Source organism: Rhamphochromis longiceps, linkage group LG2, assembly GCF_057381845.1.
Source record: "Rhamphochromis longiceps isolate RC_006_pf linkage group LG2, R_longiceps_female_GT1.1, whole genome shotgun sequence".
Classification (NCBI taxonomy): domain Eukaryota; kingdom Metazoa; phylum Chordata; class Actinopteri; order Cichliformes; family Cichlidae; genus Rhamphochromis; species Rhamphochromis longiceps.
Window position 1 is genome coordinate 21,964,338 of NC_140558.1, and position 21,155 is coordinate 21,985,492.

Here is a 21,155-nt window from a genome sequence, read left to right on the forward strand (position 1 = left end):
TTTGGAGAATTTGCAAAATATGAAATTTCTACAGTACATAAAAATTGCACTGAGATAGAAAATGCACAGAAGCAACAAAAGGTGTGACAGTGAAAGTGCGTTAGCATCAGTGATGCATGATGTTTAGCAGCAGTGGTGGATTGTAGCACTTAAGTGAATGGGCAGAAATATTTGGTATCCAAGCCTGGGTTGTGCAGTAGTGTGAAGGATGCTCAAGAAGGTTTGTAAATGTCCTCCATGCTCACTGTTGATGCCCCTACATTAGCTGGAGACTCCCTACATCGTCTCCATTTTCTCTCTGTTTTTATTAGAAATTCTCGCCTCCTCTTCTGTGGACCTAAAAAATAGCGAAATGAGTGAAGGAGCAGAAGACAGAATAGAAAGAAGACAAGACATCTGGTAAATCATTTAGCAGACAAGAACAGGTGGCTCTCTCATCCTCCGATGTCATCCATACTTTTACAGGGTAAAATATTTATTGGGCTGCCACAAAATGAGGCACTCATAATTTGGTTTCCGTGCATGATGATTCTCAGGCTCATTACAAGTAAATATTACGCGCCATATGCTTTCATTTTTACTGACTAATGTCCTACAGACTAATGTGCTATTACCAAGGGACATGAGGTGAGAGAGGAGGGTTGTCTTTGTCAAGACAACAAAAAAGAGGAAACAGGAGGATGTTGCCAGGTTATAGATTTTCTTTGTAAATCCAGAACAGTCTGATTCCAGATTGATTGACAGGATGTGCTTGACCTTGCAAAACGTAGTTGCAAAAGCTTATGGAAGATTGATAGTACTGCAGTTGTGTTATGTAGGTATCTGCCTGCGTAGAGTGAAGGATTATAGATGTGCAATCTGCACAGATGTGTTGAAATCTTGAAACGCAGTGAAGTCATTTTGTGTTTCCTCGGACTGAGTGGCCTGTTCCCACTTACAGTGTCAGTTCTGTCTGATAATAAATGACTGGAAAATCATGTGATCATTAAACAGGTAGGTAAGCTTATTAGTGGGGGACCAGAATCATTGGAGATGACTTTTTTATGACAGGCTGCTAAAATAATGTTTATCTTCTTTGAGCAATCTTGGCAGTTACCTCCAGCTTCAGATGCATCACCCTTCAGACTTGAGGCAACTCAAAAAGTAACTAGATAACATTATTTCTGTCCAAACTGCATAGAAAGCTCGTTCAGTTTCCTAGATAAGTGCATCTCCTTTCAAATGAACATCAGCACCGGTGATGATTGATGCTGACTCTGTTGTATGTTCAACAGTAAGGCCACAGGATTGAGAAAAAGCTATGCCCTATACAGTCACTCTTAATAGGGATGATTGTTCAGCACCCACCTATTTTCATTCATTCGTTCGTTGTCACATCATTCTAGTTTTCTTTCTAGACTCTGTTGTTTTTCTTTCTCATTTCACTTCTTTGCCACACCTGAGTGTAATTAGCCACTCTCTCTGGTATTTTCCTTTTCTCCTTACATATTCTCTTTATTTATCGTTTCCTCGAGTGTTTAAATGTCCTCACTTCTTACTGTTGTGTATGGTCTCTTATACAGTTTTGCTGACCACATACTATAATTCTTAGCATTGCTAACTCAAAATTGGTTAATAAACATATATTCTATTAAAGAATTCAATTTCATGATCCAATCATTATCACCAACCATTGCCCAAAATAAAGATACAAATCAAGCAGTGGTTATTGGAAACTGTTACACATCTATAGACTGGTCAAGAAACTGAGACGGGTATATAAAGCTGTCATATGTTTGGAAAAACTGTCATGAAATTAGAGTCACTTACATTTATTAAAAAAATGTGAGATGCCATTGAATGGTCATAAAATCTAATAAATGGAAATTTCAACAACTACAAAAAGGCTGAAATGTGTTGATAGAAGAGATCCCAAGACAAGGAATGGGAGTAAAGGAAACACAGAGACTAGAAGTGGCAGATGGCCGGGAAGTAGCAGAGCAGAAATCAAATGTGTATACTCTTTCATTCTTTAGGGACGTGTGGACTGAAGCAAATATATGAACTAATTGATTTACTTTACATTCAAAGCAGGTACTGTACATCCTCATTTATTTTGTAATACTGCTCTGCTGAGCCAGTGGACAATGGGCGATTAATGGCTCCCACTGTAAAGGTGCCAAAAGGAACTACTGCTATGGTGTCTTAATGTGTAGAAATTATGTTTCTTCACTGGTATGTGTCCAGGAGAAAACGGACACTTCAATTATCCCAACCCTTCTAAATGCATTTTGACAAGGCTGGATAAGCATTAAAAGAAAAGATCACAATTACTTATATTGTGTCGAGATTTTTACTGTCCTGACTGCAGCTGAACTGTCGCCACACTGTCTACGACAAAGAAACTGAGACCTTTAAAGAGGCTGTTTGTGGGAAAATAGATCAGACAATGGGCACGTAGTGTAAAGGCACATAGACACCACTTGAGGTAGATACGACCATAAAATGACTCTACAGCTAACATTTTAGTAAGACTACCCAGAATAATCAAATGCATCACTGTGCAAAAGTCTTGAGCCACCTCTCATTTCTTTATATTTTGCTTTGTTGTTGTTATTAAAGTTATGATCTTGAAAAGTTGCAGCTGTGGCCGTTTAGAAAAAATCTAATCAATTTTATTTATATAGCACTTTTAAAACAACAACTGTTGACCAAAGTACTGTACAATAGAATAATAAGATAAAATTTAAAAGGAAAGTAAAATAAAAGATAAGAAAATAATAAGAATAAAATGATGACAAACTCACTCAGAATTAAAAGCCAAGGAGTATTTCAGGGCTGTGTGTGCGGGCAGGCGGAGATGAGGATCCAAACACAGGACTCAGCTTTATTACTGGCCAAAAACTAAACCATGAACTGAGCAATGATACACAGAAACACACAGGCAAGTGTGAGGGTGCAACACAACACTGACACAGAGAAACACGGGGATTAAATACACTGGGGCGAAATCAGAGAATGGAAAACAGGGGGGAGACACAGCTGGGAGAGATTAGGGCTAATGAGACAGCGGGGGGGGGGGGGGGGGGGGGACTAGAAACACTAACATGAAACATAAACCTTCAAAATAAAGCAGGAAACAATTCACGAAGACGCAGACTTGGCACAGAACTAAACCTACACTAAATATGAGGGCACAAGACACAAAAACCTAAAACCAGAGTAAACTGGAACATACTAAATCATCATCATCATCATGGCCTGACAAGAGATCAAGAAAATAACCAAAAATACCAAAATCAAACCAGAACATAAGAAACTCATAATGCTGGGTCATAGTGACCGAGAACTGTGACAGAGTAAAAATGGGTCTTTAAACGAGTTTTAAAAGTATCCAGTGTTGGAGAGGTCCTGATATGTTAAGTCAGTTTATTCCACAGTTTCGGAGCAGTCACAGCAAAAGCCCGATCTCCTCTGTGTTTTAATCTGGACCTACAGACAACAAGAAACATTTGGTCCGCAGACCTCAAAGATCTCGGTGGAGTATACCAATTTGGAAGATCAGAAAAATATATAGGAGCTAGTCCATGCAATGTTTTAAAAACAAGTGTCAAGATATTAATTAATCAATTTGAAAACTAACCTGCAGCCACTGTAGCAAAACAAGTATAGGGAATATGTGCTCTCGCCTGTGCATGCAAGTCAATTGGCAAGTCGGCCAGTTGATGACGAGGTAACACCAGAGTAGAGCCTGTCTCAGAAGTCGAGTCGACTGAAAGTTATACCAGTGATGATAACTTCACAGGCATAAAAGAGTATTTCTGCACCAACAAGGTACCAAAGAGCTATTAACTAATAAAATGGCATAGCTTGGTATGCTATATGTCCTTAAAAAAAGTGAAAAAATTGGACAAATGAAGGACAAAAGAAGAGCTGGCATATACAGCAGATAAAGAGATGCACCTGACCTCACCAAAGCATTATCAGAAACATCTTGCAGATGTTGGTTTGGTGGTATTCCAGTCAGTGGTTTTGGACATTTTGTCAAAATACATGAAATTATGAATGCATAAAATATGGTCAGATTTTGGTCGGTCATGTTCATCTGGATTGCTTGGATGTCATTCTGAAAAATGAAGTCAGTGACCAAAAATGCACTGTCCCAGCATTAAGAACATACATGTGTCAAAAGAAACACACAACAGAACACTATGAGTCACTATGAGTCATGGAGTGGCCTCCAAGGAGCTCAGACCTCAAGATTAATGGAGCAGCAAGAGATCATTTCACAGACAAAGACAGTCAACATCCAAAGAGAGCTTTAGAGTGTCCTTCAGGAAGCCTGGACAGCTATTGCTGAACACTGTAAGAAACTGCACTGACTTTTGCCTAAGAGAGCCCAGGGTGTGCTAAAGAATAGCGGTAGCCAAGTATATGCCTTTATTCTGTGCATATGTACATGTATCAACAAACCACTGCAGAAGAGAGCGGTGGCTCTACACGTATAGTAACTGCTTTCAGTAAGACAGGATGTTTTTTGTGCTTTATTGTATAATTGGATTTCTAAGAGTTGCACGACACACACTTTATGTTCAGACATATTATAGAGTATGATACAGACAGGGCAGGCCCCACTTTTAAACTTGGTCCAAGCACCACTGTCAGTGATATATTGAGTAATACTGGCCAGCTATAAAGCATGAAGCGCCTTGAGGCGACTTTTGTTGTGATTTGGCGCTATATAAATAAAATTGAATTGAATTGAATTGAATTTTCCATTCCCTCAATGTGTCTTGGAACAGCATCTTAGCTGTGTAGGTTGTATGCCAAATGAAGGATTTCAGTGAAGAAGTTCAGACACAGCTGCTCATGTCAAGGAAAGAATAATTTATTGGAAAAAGTTTTACAGTTTTGGAGGAAAAGGCTGTGCCCTTTTGGGGAGCTGGTCTACAGCAGCTCCCCTGCATTAGTCCAATCTAGCTTGTCTAGCTGGTTCAGTCAAAGTTCTCTTATGAGTTCTGCATGTACATTATAGAACTACAGAGAATTCTGCAGTTATTGGTGAAACATCAATAAGTCATTCTTTATTGACCAAGTGACTCTCAGCTATTTAATGCGTGTCTGTGTAGGACATCTACAGACAGAGACATACAGAGACTTTGCAAACCGAAGGCAAGTGTTTTTAAAAGTGAATCACATCATTTTCTCTTATCCTAGTCGATTAATATTCATGAATATGAACAACCTCTACCCTGATTTTAAAAACTCAAAAATAAGTTTTTAAACTCCACTAAGATGAAGAAACACATTTCCATTGTAGTATGGATGTTTTAGGAAAAAGTGGTTAAGTTATGTTCCATCTGGCTGCTTTACGGTGGAAGACATTATATTCCACTTCATCCATTTAGTTTCTCACTGAGTCATTCACTGAACACCACTCGGTGAATCTGTGTTATGTAGGAGGTATGAAGTGATTAATGGCTCAAAATAATGGATTTGTGTTGTACTAGGAGGAGGGCAAACAAGTAACACAAGATTGTGTACGGCGCACAACGTACATGACATTAAAGACATCTGAAACACAACAAACTGCTTTTGTTTTGCAGACAGTCCTCTTTTTTGGTGGTAGACTTTCTTATCTAACGCAGCACACACTCCCACAGTCTCTCAACTACTGTGGAAGATGGAACCTGCTTGATTATTTTGATCATGGCATTTATTAAAGGGGAACTCCAAAGATTTCACACATAAGCTAATAGCAGTGCTGTTTAGCCTACGGAAGCAGCTGGTTAATGTTTTCGTTGGCTCTGGAGAAGTATTGTCTGGTTGTGCTTGAAGTTTACAAGTTAGAGCTCTACTCTCAGAACGATGGGATTTGAAATGCATTAAAATTCACCAAACAGGGATAGTCTAAGGGAAAAAAAGGATGATTTCCATTATGAGAAATGTTTTTAAAAGTTGATCCATGCTAAGGATTAGAAGGGGGACTTACTCTGCTCTGTTCTTTTGAATGTCTTACATTGTAATTCAGGGGTGGGGAACTCCAGGTCTCGAGGGCCGGTTACCTGCAGGTTTTAGGTGTGTCCTTGATCGAACAGTGCTGATTTAATTGGCTTGAACTTGATCCCGTGATTTAGGTGTGTTGACCTAGGGCGAGATCTAAAACCTGCAGGACACCGGCCCTCGAGACCTGGAGTTCGACACCCCTGTTGTAATTTGTCAGGTATTCATAGTGCAGCAACACATTGTTCAAGTTACCGATGAACGCGAATCCAGTCTGTGAAGCTTAAGAGGTAGATCTGGAAACAATAAGTTGGTGACCCTTCCACCAGCAACCATCTACAAGACAAAGATGCTGGTAATACTGTGAGTGGTACTGATGGGACTGAGCTAAGAACTGACCAGGAATTTTGAAAGTCTCATAAGGTTGCAAGATCTGATCTCATGGATTTTTAATATTTAATATCATGATGCTGGAACCCCGCTTTATGTTTCTTATAACATGAAGTCAAGTCTCCTGTCCTTATACCGCAAAGCCACAATGCCAGGATTCAGTTGGATTTGCATGTGTGTGTCTGTCTGTGTATCTGTGTGTGTTATCATTCTGGCTGTAAACACAATAGCTTGAAAAAGATTTAAATCATTTCTAATAAAACTTTGACTCATGTTAACAATCCGTTCAAAATTGTCTTACATCCACCATGGTCTTTAACGTCAGCTCAATGACTTATTGGTCTAAAATTGACAAAAAGCCTTTTAACTTGTGTCGTTTGCATTGTCAATACATAGAAAGTGCTGTATGAAGATTTAAAATATCATGTCACATTTGACCTCTGACCTTTCCTTCAAGGTTGGTAGAATTATCTTAAGGTCAAAATGATAACATATAGGCTTATATGTGTCTACTGCATTACAAACTTCTTAAAGTATGTTTAAAAAGAACAAAGTGCACACAATGAATATATGCAAAATATAATACTATTCATTTAACAGCAAATACTGCCCAGAGAGTGAGCAGAGAGCTTTTTGTTTTATTAAGCAGTGATCATATCCCCCAGAAAAGGTTTCGTTAGTTATTTTCTGATTAACCAGCCCCACAAGAAGCCTGCAAACATGGATTCATGATATGAATCTTACCTGATTGATTGTGAGTGGTTGCTGATTGATAAAATCACACAGCAAAGATATTGCTGCACCAAAAACCTTCTCATGGGTGACGTGGATGATCTTTCCAACTGCCAGCTGTTTTACTTTCCAAGCCGTAGTGAAACTTGAAAGTGAAACAAAACAGGAAGACAGAATGTTTTTGGCTTAAGAGTAAAAGTTGCACCTTATATGATGGTTTGGGTTCCAATCTGCCCTCTGGCTACGTCAAACACAGGTTCAAACCCAAAGTTGTTCTATTTGCAAGAAGATTCTCACACAGTTCTTTGTTTCCACGATCATGAGCAGAAGAAAAAGGTTTATACACTAACACCACTATTTGCCAATGCCCTACCCCAGACTTGTCTTATAAAAAATGAAATTTTTGCATTGATTTGATTAATATTTAATATTATGCATGTTTGCAAGAGGAGGAAGCAATTATTTAAGAGTCCTCAGTGCTACTTGGATTCTTAGAGAGTTTCATCACAGATCCAGATGTAATTATAAGTCATTCAAGAGGGTGTCTCTGAAGTAATGGGGACAATCAGGTCTTAATGTTAATAAATACAACAGCAAGTGTTCACAAAAAGGAAGTTTGAGCTCCACCTGAGGCTGGCTCAGTATGAGCATATCATACTGCCACACACCTTTCACTTGAAAGGGGAAACTTTAACAGCAGCGAGATCAAACTGAAAAGGTTCACGTGTCCAGTCAACTGCTCTGAGTTCACCTTAAGGTTAGACGCTTTGCCAGAAGCCAATGTTCCCCAAATATAATAGTTTCTCTGGGGAGTTGTGCCACGTTTGATTTAGTTGATATGTGTTTGCACTCTGAAATCACTTTTTAAGTCCACTGAGATAACTCAGACAGCAGCTTCAAAGATAAGACAGCTGAGGCATGGCACAGGTCGGGCTGCTCAGCTTTTGGTCTTTGTTTTTTAGGGTGACTGACATGTCGCGTTGCCTCATCCTCTTGTGTTTACACCAACAAACAACCAAACCTTACCTTCCAGCTAGTAACCATTACTAAGGTGCTGCCCTTAATCATGCAAGGGTTAAGTGCTAAGGCAGGAGAAACACAGCCCTGCACTGTACTCTGTTTGATTTACTGAAGGTGCAGTTGATTTATACTGCTAGGTACTTGAAAAACTCCCTCGGGCAGGAGTGGTACTTGCAAGAAAAGATATATTGTGTTTTAAACAAATCATAGTAGGTTACTTAGAATCCCAAGAGCAGCTACAAACCACAGTGACTCTTAACAAAGGATTCAATGATGCCTTGAGAAATATCTGTAAACATTTTAAAGAGGTGGAAGCATCATTTAGGTGAGACAGTTTGACTTATTGCTTTGCAGTCTGTATTGCTTAAAGAGTTGTTTAATGTGACAGTTTTCTTGCGCTTTGTCACCTTAAGAAAACTCTCGAGTCTGTTAAAAAGTAAAAAATGGGATTTTGAGAAAAGGCAAAAAGTAGCTCTCCCTCAGTGCTGGCTGCTGTTTGATTTTGTGGCGGTGCAGTTGCATTTGTCATGTTGAACTTTTGGAACATTTCCCAAAATCAGAGAAAGAAACTTTCAAAGATAAAAGAAAAAACTGCCCAGGGACAGGCCAAGAAGTCCCGCTGGCTATAAAAGGATCTTCAAGCAGAACAAATGGTTGTTCTGTGAGTTGATGCAATCCCAGCTAATATTCCTTTTGATTCTTTAGAGTTAGCGGGGCTGTGATCTGTCAAGACTCTGCAAAGGTTAAAGTTCCAACAACACTTGTGAACAACTTGACTTTTTTGACTGACATGTTTTGACTTGCAGCCTTCATTAGCATGCTTTCAGTTTGTGGCCTTCATTAGGGTCATCATCAGCCTGACCAAGGCGACAAGCCCAAAGATATGGTCAGGGACGTTTTTCTAAATACTTTAGTTTTAAACTTTAACCTTTTCTGTGTGCATTTTAGAAGAAAGGGATGTTGTGGTGGAAACCTCGACTCTTTCTACATATGTCAAGACTCTTTTATTTGGAGATTAACTATGGGAGTGGGATCATGGCTCCAGGCACACTCCTTCCGGTTCTTATCTACATGTGTTCCCCCAGTTCTACAAGCTGTTCATTCTCGTTTACGTGCCCCACCATCGCTCCACTTTCCAGTTCTTTAACTTCTTCACTCCTATTCAGTACATGGGGATCTGCCAGGCCCGGGAGCCGTCGCCAGTCCCCTTCAAGGCCTTCACCAAACCGCAGCTCAACTCATGTCCAAGCCGTTCACCTTTACCTACACTGTTAAAAAAACCATCCTAAAACAACGGTAATATTCCGGCAGCTGGGGCGCCAAAAATACGACCGTAAAATAACAGAAAATAACTGTCCCATAAAAATACAGTTATTTCCAGTAATGAAAATACAATTAATTGCGCTAATTTGACATGGGATCTCGCCTTCTTCAAGTGCCGCTAAACGTTAAATCAGGAACATGTTAATGTGATTAAACAATGAAACCATCTATAAATAGGAAAAAAAAAACATCTTAAAAAAATGGTAATATTCCGGCAGCTGGGGCACCAAAAATACGACCGTAAAATAACAGAAAATAACTGTCCCATAAAAATACGGTTATTTTCAGTAATGAAAATAGAGTTTGTTGCGCTAATTTGACATGGGATTCTGCCTTTTCCAAGTGCTTTTAGACATTAAATTAGGAACATTTTTACGCGATCAAACAATGAAATTACCTATAAACAAGGTCACTGAATGTGGAAATATGAATCATAATACATAAATGTACAGAAATATACAGTTAACAGTTGGTTTAAGTAATAATTGATTGCATGCCCTGGGACAGACTGACAGAGGCGAGGCTGCCATATCGCACCATCGGCCCCTTTGGCTATCACTAGTAGGCGGTAGGTGAAGAGTCTTGACCACGGACACAACGACGGGGAGTGTCTGAGCCAGGGCGCGAACCGGCAATCTTGTGATCACAAGGCAAACTGCCAACTCTTGAGCCACGAACGGCCTAACTAGCAATGATAATAATACTTATGTGATGTAACACAAGCTTATAGGGATCATGTTATATACTTTTCCATAGCATTACATTTGAATTCAACAGTTCAATCTTTCAAATAACGGACAGGTATTTGTGAAATCATGATACATTTGTGAATGTATTTTAACAATCTAAATATGCATATGTACAGACAGATACATTTAATAATCATGACAATTATGTTGTATTACATTACAGTGATTTAACGTTAATTTACATTCAAAATGTGAAGTCAAAGTCTATTTACGTAACTTTAATGATATTCTAGAAGAACAGAACATTACTGTAAAATGCACAGTAAAATACATTCATATTAGGTTTTTTTCCTACGGTCGCAGCCATACCCGCGACCTTGTTGTTAGTTCACATTCATTGGCCGATGGTTAGCGTCATGTTATTTATATTAATTGCAATTCCTACCTCTACATTTCTTTTTCAAAATATATAATTAGCACAGCGTGTCCGTGCAATGTCTTACATTGTGGCATGCAGAGAAATCTTAACAAAGAAGCTCACAGAGAGAGATTGAGCTTGTTATTTAACCCCAAACTGGTAGGGGGAGCTCCTTAATAAAACACTTGTGGTGCTACAATATGCCTCAAGGTTCAACAACAGCACAACAGAAGTCACTCATGGTACAGCACTCGGTACCACTTTACAATAAGGCCCCCCTTATAGATGCTAATAAATAGTTTATAGCTATATTATTAATTAATTTGTAAATGCTTTATAAACCATTATTAATGGTTTATTATGCATTAGTTAAGGGTGAGAAAGAGGAAAAAAACTGACCGGTTTCTTGCCAAATAGTGAGCCAAATGTGTTCACCTATATATTTCATCTAGAGTTGCTATATTAAACATTTCAGACTAAGTTACTATCCTGTAAGCACAATCAGCATTTGTAAACATATTTTTTATCATATAAAATTGTACTTCAGAAATGCATTATAAATATCCACAACTATCAATCGGAGCTTTGTTGTAAAGTGTAAAGCATAAAACCATTTATTAATGAATAATAAATATTTATAAATGCCAAATGGGAGCCTTATTGTAAAGTGTAAAGCATGACACCATTTATTTATGACTAATAAACATTTATAAATGCCAAATGGGAGCCTTATTGTAAAGTGTAAAGCATAACACCATTTATTAATGACTACTAAACATAAATGACAAAAGAGAGTTTTGTTGTAAAGTTTAAAACATGTCAACATTTATTAAGGACTAATAAACATTTATAAATGCCAAATGGGAGCCTTATTGTAAAGTGTAAAGCATAACACCATTTATTAATGACTACTAAACATTATAAATGACAAAAGAGAGTTTTGTTGTAAAGTTTAAAACATGTCAACATTTATTAAGGACTAATAAACATTTATAAATGCCAAATGGGAGCCTTATTGTAAAGTGTAAAGCATAACACCATTTATTAATGACTACTAAACATTTATAAATGACAAAAGATAGCTTTGTCGTAAAGTTTAAAACATGTCAACATTTATTAATCACTAATAAACATTTTTAATTGCCAAAAGTGAGTCTTAAATGTATAATGTCACCATTTATAACACTTAGACCTAAATTACAATCAGTGCTTGAAATAACATTTAACTACTGTCAAAAATGGCAATGTATTGTAAGAGTAACACATGTAACATTAAATGTGTTTTTTAAAACACCAAACAGTCACCCACTCCAAAAAAAGTTCATGCCAGACTGGTTCAAACTGGAAATATTTTTTGTATGTCCTTAAATAAGCGTCCCAGTGGTCCATCAGGGTGTCGCGCTCCAGTTCCTCCTTAAGAAAAGTCAGTTTCTCTCGCTCCTTGTTAAGAAGGGCAGTTGCAGTAGGGGCAGGATTAGAAGAAGAATCTAAAGAACAAACAATTATTAAATTACAATACTAAAATAATTTATAATCTAAACTTGGGAAACTCAAATAAAATATTGATTAAAAACGGTTACAACTTGAATTTATAAAAAGCCACTTTGTAAAAATTATGTTATATACACATGTGGTGGTTCAGACATTTCTAAAACAAGGCAAATAATTCTTATGTGTACTGCCTTACCAGGGTGTTTAATATAAATTTAATGATGCACATAAACAAAACTAAAAATATACAACTAAGTGATATCAATCGTTTGGAATAACCAATAGTAATAGAGCTATTCACATGTTATGTGATGTTAGTTAGCCACTGTAGCTAGCAGCCAAATGGCTCGGTAGCTAGCTAGCTAGCTAGCATTATACTCACCTTCATGTCTAACTGCTGACATCGTTGGCTTAGTGCAATCTAGATCATCCAGTCTCTGCTTTTTGTATCTCTTCGAACGTGTGCTAACTGTGTAAGTCGCAGACGCACACAAATTTTTATCTTCTGCTCCATCCATGGTGCAGCAACTTGAACGAGCGCCTTCAGTGTGTCTGTTCGTGCCCCTTTGGCTTGACCTTCCAGAGCGCTCCACTGCCTGTCGCGCTCTGAGAGGAGGGGCTTTCCTTAATAAAGTTAACTGTGATTGGATGGTTGTATAAGCTCCTCTGCGTTTAAATTAAATTTGTTTTCCCTCCCTTTGGCGGCAGAACATATTTCTTTAGCATGAATCCAGCGGGTTAGATCTACATAACAAAGTCGGAGATACATTATAACAGGTGAGACAATCCTCTTTTTTGCGTGGGACTATTTTTGATTATAGGGCTTGTTTTATATAGCATGTGAAGTTCTTTAACTCTGAACCGATTTGCACTAGACTCCCATAGAGTATTTTACGGTGTTTCGAGGTGATAATAAAATAAATTACTCATTTTTTCCCACCAGAATGTCTCTGGGAATGAGATTGCGCGCCAGAATAGAAGGAAAACAAACTAAATATAAGGCACTAAGGCTCATTAAATGGCTGCAGAAGAAACACCTGCTAAAAAAGAAGCTTAGATGTCCTGTTTGTCACCATAAGATGAAAATGATTTCCGTGGTGAAGAAAGACCAATATATGTGGTATGTATAATGCATGATAATGTAGTGCATGTAGTAAATATAACAAAATATTTCGGTTATCAATGCAAGAGGGAGCATTAACCTCTTTTCATTATTATTTTCTTCATACTTAATTTTGTGATTATCTTTTCAATTAATGCTCTTGTTTAAGGGTCCATTTCTTTACTTAACTCATTTGTATGTTCTCAGGTGCTGCAAAAGAGCAAGTCATAGGAAAGTTTCCAGAACAATTAGAACTAGCTCCCTCTTTGAGAAATCAAAAACATCTCTTTTCAGTTGGATGAAGTTCATTTACAGGTATATGTAGATGTAGACATTAATAGCAATGCACCTTTCATAATTGAACACCAATACGAGACTTGCGAAATAAAATTAGGGCCTCAGTAAGTAATAATTGCCTCAATTTCTATCACAGATTTTCACAAGGGCTCAGGCTCAGACAAATAGATATGATCGATGATGAAGTGGCTGGCAGCTCCAGAACACTAAGTAGCATGGCAAGACACATTCGACATATTTGTATACGTGCAATTAAAAGACACAGAATAAACAATGGACACCGTCTTGGTGGTGACAGAGAATTTGTGGTTATAGATGAAAGATGTCTCCGTCATCAGCGAAAGGTTGGTAAACTCTCAGACAGGTTTGTTAGAATCAATGCAGATCTGAATGTGTCCTCTAAACATGGAAACCTTTACCATAAGTAAAAAAAAATTAGTAGAAGCAACCATCTTTTTGAATGTTTCTTTGTAGATATTCTGTTTAATTTTATTCTTTTTGTTTTCAGTATGCACGTGGACGCTTTGGAAATGCATGGAAAAGGAAGAAATGGGTATTTGGAATGATGGGAATTAAAGACAAAAGGCGAAGGCTCGTGTTAAAACTTGTTGAAAAACGATCAAGGCGCCACCTTGTTCCTCTGATCAGACAGCATGCTAAGTTGGGTAGTGCCATTATCAGTGATGAGTGGAGAGCCTACAAGAATGTTTTGACAAACATAGGGTACAGACATTACACTGTAAATCACAGCAGGTGGTTTGTAGATCCTCAATCTGGCAGTCATACACAGCATATCGAAAGGGCTTGGATGACCATCAAAGGACATGTCCGTAGATTAAGGAAATCGCACTGAGAAGTTGCTGGAGGAACACCTGATGGTTCTTGAGTGGTCATCTTGGCTTGGTTCGCGACACCCTGATGGACCACTGGGACGCTTATTTAAGGACATACAAAAAATATTTCCAGTTTGAACCAGTCTGGCATGAACTTTTTTTGGAGTGGGTGACTGTTTGGTGTTTTAAAAAACACATTTAATGTTACATGTGTTACTCTTACAATACATTGCCATTTTTGACAGTAGTTAAATGTTATTTCAAGCACTGATTGTAATTTAGGTCTAAGTGTTATAAATGGTGACATTATACATTTAAGACTCACTTTAGGCAATTATAAATGTTTATTAGTGATTAATAAATGTTGACATGTTTTAAACTTTACGACAAAGCTATCTTTTGTCATTTATAAATGTTTATTAGTGATTAATAAATGGTGTTATGCTTTACACTTTACAATAAGGCTCCCATTTGGCATTTATAAATGTTTATTAGTGATTAATAAATGTTGACATGTTTTAAACTTTACGACAAAGCTATCTTTTGTCATTTATAAATGTTTATTAGTGATTAATAAATGGTGTTATGCTTTACACTTTACAATAAGGCTCCCATTTGGCAATTATAAATGTTTATTAGTCCTTAATAAATGTTGACATGTTTTAAACTTTACGACAAAGCTATCTTTTGTCATTTATAAATGTTTATTAGTCATAAATAAATGGTGTCATGCTTTACACTTTACAATAAGGCTCCCATTTGGCATTTATAAATATTTATTATTCATTAATAAATGGTTTTATGCTTTACACTTTACAATAAAGCTCCGATTGATAGTTGTGGATATTTATAATGCATTTCTGAAGTACAATTTTCTATGATAAAAAATATGTTTACAAATGCTGATTGTGCTTACAGGATAGTAACTTAGTCTGAAATGTTTAATATAGCAACTCTAGATGAAATATATAGGTGAACACATTTGGCTCACTATTTGGCAAGAAACCGGTCAGTTTTTTCCTCTTTCTCACCCTTAACTAATGCATAATAAACCATTAATAATGGTTTATAAAGCATTTACAGATTAATTAATAATATAGCTATAAACTATTTATTAGCATCTATAAGGGGAGCCTTATTGTAAAGTGGTACCCAGCACTCTCTCTACAAAACAACAACTGTCAGTGACGCTGCACCACGGCGTAAACACAACATTCAAGATAACAGTTTAAAGTAACGTAACCATAAACAATAGAACAAGAACATCTAAACAGCAGCACATGTCCCAAGGCATGATGGGAGACATTTCTGGATGTATTTTTACGATCTAAATATGCATATGTACAACAAAATATATTTAACAAACAAGTAAATTGTGTTTTATTACATTTACAGTGATGTTATGTTATTTTACATTTGACGTGTCAGATCACAGTCTACTTATGTAAATGTAATGATATTCTAGAGAAACAGTACACATCTGTAAAATACACAGTAAAATCATTTGACATTACTATTTTTTGGAACAGTGTACTAAAACGCTGTCAAACCTAAAATGAGGACGTGGACCCAGTGAGTGAAAGTAGTGTTAAAAATGAACATTGTGCAGTATTCATCTGGCAATCCTTGTTTTTTCCCCCTTTTTTAGCCATTTTTACATTGCTATGCTTGATATATCCTTGGCCACAGCGGTTCGTCTTTAACAATCTCCAACTATTGGATGCATGTGATCAGAGTCAAACACTGAAAGCTCAAGGACAGGAATAGTTTAGAGGGATTGCACAAATATCCAAAGTACAAGTGAAAGATGACATGGCAAGAGTTGTAAAAAGTGTCAGATTGGGTTTTATCCTTTATGGCACACCTCCAAGTAAGAGTCAAATATGATAGAATCACTAAGTTCAGTTTGTAGGGCCCCCGGAAGAATGTGCTCCCGTGCCTGTATAAAAAAAAACCCTGTGAAGCATATCTAAAGATGACAATGTACATTTTTTTAGGCTGCAGCCTGGAAAGAATATTCAGAAGGACATGCACAGCCGTTGCTGTGAGCATATGCAACTGTAATATCATTCCCTACATTCTGTCTGGTTGCGAATTTGCCACATCAACCCTGTCATATGCAAATATGCTCATGCAATGCTAATATGCGGTAGATTTAACATCATGCTTTTGGCTGAATACTGGAGGGTTTGCTTTGACCAGTAGTGTTTTCTTCTCTATGTGGATGTTGTTCTTTAGAGCGGAAGCGGATGGCTGCAACCATTTTCACTTTTCTAACATACAAGGATACGTTCAAAAGCCTTTTTGTCAAACTTCGCTTATGACAGATTAGATAGAGAGATTACAACAAAAACTTTCCTAGTTTTTACTGAAAAGAGATAGTTGAAGCAACTTTTTCTCTGTTTTTGGTGGTGAATCCACATTTTTTTGGTCCACTAATAAACCTGAAGACAGTTTTCTGAATAATAATAAACATGGAGTCTTTTATGAAGAAGTTGGATGGCCTTCACTGTCTGAAAGCTGTGATAACCCTATAGTAGCTTTCTGTATGTCTCTCTTTGGGAAAGTGCCATTGTATTAAAGTGACTGCAAAGTTTGCAAAGTTTGCACTGAGCTTGGAAGAACTGTTTTTATTTCTTAGCCAAAGCTCTTTAAAAGTAAGCAAACAAGGTGTTATTAGAGTGGATTGTAAATTAATAAATTCATGAGGAATTTAGCTTCTAATAACATTAAAAATCTATGATTATTATAAATAGAAGTCTTCATTGAGAATTCTAATAAAAACGTGTTTTTGGTTGTTTTTTAAACTCTTGTTTTTGCCTTTTGAAAAAAGGGTCGGGTACCTCAAGTTCTCAGCTTTTGCCCAAACATGTAGCATCAGTGCCAGTCTTACAGCCGTCACTAAAGGGCACACAGAGGGTACCACCATTTTTCAGAGCTAAAAATGTTACAGTGAGCTTCTTGTGATATTTAGAGTACCTCACTCATCTCAGCCTACAAACTGTATCCCCCTGAAAGAAGCTGAGGTCAGATGACTGTGGAGACAAGTTCAAGAGAGCAACTTGGTGTTCAAGTAGTTCTCCTAAAGCTTTGACTCGTGTTTGACTTCAGTCAGGGTGGATTTTATCACCCACTGTGAAATGCTGGCATGTTTTAGACCACCCCAAAAGTCCAGCTTCATTCCCCTTCCTGAGAAATGGTTTTGAGTTTGCTGCTCATTCTCTCAGATTATTACGAGGAAACCTTTGGACTTTTGTTTTAAATAAGTCTTGTTTTTTTTTTTAAATTCGCTTAGTTTTCTATCACTTCTATCAGTTCTCTTTGGTCCTCCCAGTGCTAATATGATCCATTTTATACAGCGTCTTAGAGTGCAAGTCATAATTTGACATTGACAAAGCCCTGCTTTTGTTTAGTGTCTTTGCACGAGAACTATCACAAAACAACATATCAGTGTTATTTTTCTAAGAAGTGAGCAGTGGCTCTAAGCTGATTTAGTGGATCAAGCCCCTGATGTGTAGGTTAGATCTGAGCTGTTGTTTGAAGTGCCTTGATAGAAGGATGCATGTCAAAGATTTTGTGGTCAGTGAAAGTAAGTTTTACATCAGTAAGTTTGCAAGTAAAAATGTTTTTCTTGACATTTTGGATCTTGTGGCAAACACTGTTTATTAATAATGAAGTATAGGTGTGTGTGTGTGTGTGTGTGTTTCATTGTTTAGTGTCAAGGCAGCTGCTTCAGCCATGTATCAATCTGACTTCCTCCATTTGAAATTTCACGCAACTCAAGGATGACTTTCCATGCAACACTTTAAAAGCGAGGTGGCTCACTACACCCTCAGACATTCAGCTCATGGTGATTTTTCAGATTCACATCTGGTTACAATAATCCCTTACCCCTCTCTAAGGAAGCACGACCAATGTTGCCTCTGAAAAAGTGTAGAACAAACATGCAGCGTCATACAGTTGGATGAGTGGTTTGGACATTTCCCTAACATGTGGAAGGTCCCTGGTTTGAGACTAGGAGAAAACACAAATCCTCGAGTTGCTTTTCAAGGACGGCATAAAAAAATCTAACAAAGCAAATATGTGGAGTTATCTGTTGTGGCAACCCAGTGTGAATAAGAGAGCAGCTGATCGTGGAGGCTCTGGTGCATGACAATTTTGTTCCCTCCTTCAACACCAGGCGTTTTCAGTGTTCAGTGGAGACCAGTCTCCATCTGGTCTTTTATTTTGAAAATGTATTTCATAGTGAAATCCCAGGCACTGTCCCGAGTGAACAGCTGGACAAACTGGAGCCAGAGTATCCTACATTCATGCATAAGTCTCCATTACTTTTATATGTTCCCCAGTCATGTCATTATAAAAACTAACTCTAACACTTCTCCAATACTGGTGATGGGTTTGTGCAACAATCAGCTTGGGGATGAATCATCCCAACTCTTCTCAAGGACACCTTTATGATGAGATTTTAATCTTGTGACTGCAGCACCTTTGGGCCTCGAGTCTTTGTAGTGCCAGTGCCATGAGCTAACCGTCTCATGGATAATGGAGTCAACACGATGTACCTCATGCTCTGGGCTGAATTCTCGGTGATTCAAGGGTCATTATGGTGAGTGAGATCTTGACATTTACACAGAGACCAGAAGCTCTGGGGTTTGAACTTAATGCTCCCTTGTCCATCTCTATCTGTATGTGTGTGTGTGTGTGTGTGTGTGTAAAAGCAGAAATTCAATTATACAGTGTATGTCTTTTCTTTCTCTTTTACATAGCTATCTATGCCAGCTATGTAACCTTTGTTAAATACAACTAGTCATGTCAGCTTGCCCTTGCAATCCCATGCTTTGTGTTTTGCATGCATGCACCCTTCATTCATCCTCTCATCGTCGTCTCTACTTTGCAGCCACATCCACCCTCAGCCTGCACACTATTAGAGTCTGCCACACTCATCTATACATAGACCCTCCTCTGCTGGTCTTTTTCTTCTTTCATTCTTTCCCGTTCATACACCGACCCAGTCCTCAACCTCTGCTTCCCACCCATCCATCTGTCTCTCATGAAACTCTGCAATCCAGCACACCTCCTTAACCCAGCCCTCTCCTGGGGCCTAATTAATTTACTGAAATCTCAATCAGCCTTCCACTCCATTACCCTGATCCTGTTTGATACTTTCTTCTCAATGCTGGGGGGCATTAGGATGATTACATTCACCATCCAGTCTCTCTTCCACTATGATTTCATCGTCTTGTTCCCCCGATATAATGATGTAATGGTGGGGGGCACGCCCCTTGCTCAGGTCAGAAAAAACTGAATCATAACACAGAAGTTTAGAGGCTCCCGAGTTCAATCAGAGAGAACTGTGGGTGGGTGGCGAATCTCTTGGGGAGGAAATAAACTCCTCTGAAGTCAGGGGGGAGAGATAGAAAAGGAGAGATCGGGGCAAGAGATAGCAGACACTGGTCGGAAGAAAGAGGAAGTAAAAAAAGACAGAGCAACTGAAGATTATGAGAGAAAAGGAGAACAGCTCTACAGGAGAACAAAGACAAAGGGTGGGAAAAGGTTCTAGGACACAGGCAGCGTCATTCACAAGCCAAGGGTAGAAAAAGGCAAGTATGAGCATCATAGTGTCACGGGCTAGCACGCTAACATTTACTGAGTCACATGTTCAGGTAGCGCCTGTAGGATTGGTGGGAATGTCATTTGTTTTATAGTTGTCATGTGTAAGGCTGTCTTTTTCCCATGACTACAGATACAGTCCTAAATAAAACAGAACAGTTACACTGACCATTATGTCCGTGACCATTATGACCATTATCATTGAATGTGGCCTAATAATGGTTTTGACACAAAGTTATCAATAGCTGAAGTTAGCTTACTGACACAAATGCTGCTACCACACTCCTAATATTGTCAAATAAGAGGACAAACAGAAGAGGCAGTTTCATTAAGACATTTAAGGACTATACGTAAAGTGACTCCCCATAATGTCATGATCTGTAAAGTTATTTTAGTATGGAAATAAAAAACAGAAAGCTCGCCCAGAAATGAGAATTGAATGTAAGTCAGTCAGAAACAAACGCAAACTCCACATTCATTACAGCTTTGTGATTGGTTACCAATGCAATGGGTAGGAGCACCTCACTCTAGGTGGGAGGAGGGGCTGGATATGAATGCAAATGGTAATTATTTGAATTGTCCCTTTAAAAAGTATCTGGTTAGGTTGCAACCTCATCTTTCAGTTTGTTCCTCAGAGTTATGCAGAGTCGATGGTCAGTCAAGTCAGAACAGATCAGATGAGGGAATGATCTGTAATGATCTGTCAGTCAGAAACTCAGGCCCTGCAGCGCAAAAATATATAAGAATCAAAGTCTCGAGATTTTACAGTCTGGAGCAGCTTCACACTGGGTGCATTAACAGTCTGGAGTTCAGTCTTTTCGTCTGTCCACTGTTGCCATTTGGGATGACTGGTGGAATCCTACCAAAAATCAGATAAATCATTCGCTGTCTGACTGGTTGTGCAGATCTGGATCCTGGAGGTCACACTGGGAGGATCGCATCCAATGGAATCAGTGGAATTTCATCATGAGCTCATAGCTCAATACAAGACCTGACCAGTATTTAGAAACAGGTTTATAGTCTCTAATCTGTCATTTCATTTTCAAAGAGTTCTACTGTACATTCTGTTTTAGAGCATTCAAGTGAATCATGAATTTAACAATTAAAAAATAACTGCAATTGGCAATAATATAACATCATGAGAATGTGTGGTACTCGGTAGTTAACGGATTAAATTGTAACTGTTGTTAGGACTTCTTCAGCCTAACCGACATAGTTGTGATAAACATACATGTAACACAATCATTAGACAAACCGAAATATGAATG

General features: G+C 38.0%; 1 long non-coding RNA gene and 1 pseudogene across 2 annotated transcripts; one reads left to right on the forward strand and one right to left on the reverse strand.

The window, feature by feature from the left end:
* Positions 1-11,423: 11,423 nt before the first annotated feature.
* Positions 11,424-12,558, reverse strand: LOC146677167 (uncharacterized). The gene is made up of 2 exons (XR_014913348.1): positions 12,428-12,558; positions 11,424-12,041 (listed from the first exon to the last, which is right to left on the reverse strand). It is a non-coding gene; the product is annotated as an uncharacterized LOC146677167 (long non-coding RNA).
* Positions 12,559-12,682: 124 nt separating this feature from the next.
* LOC146677168 (uncharacterized) lies at positions 12,683-15,280 on the forward strand (annotated as a pseudogene). The gene is made up of 5 exons (XR_014913346.1): positions 12,683-12,822; positions 12,989-13,165; positions 13,355-13,462; positions 13,581-13,788; positions 13,953-15,280. The product of XR_014913346.1 is annotated as an uncharacterized LOC146677168 (transcript).
* Positions 15,281-21,155: the final 5,875 nt, after the last annotated feature.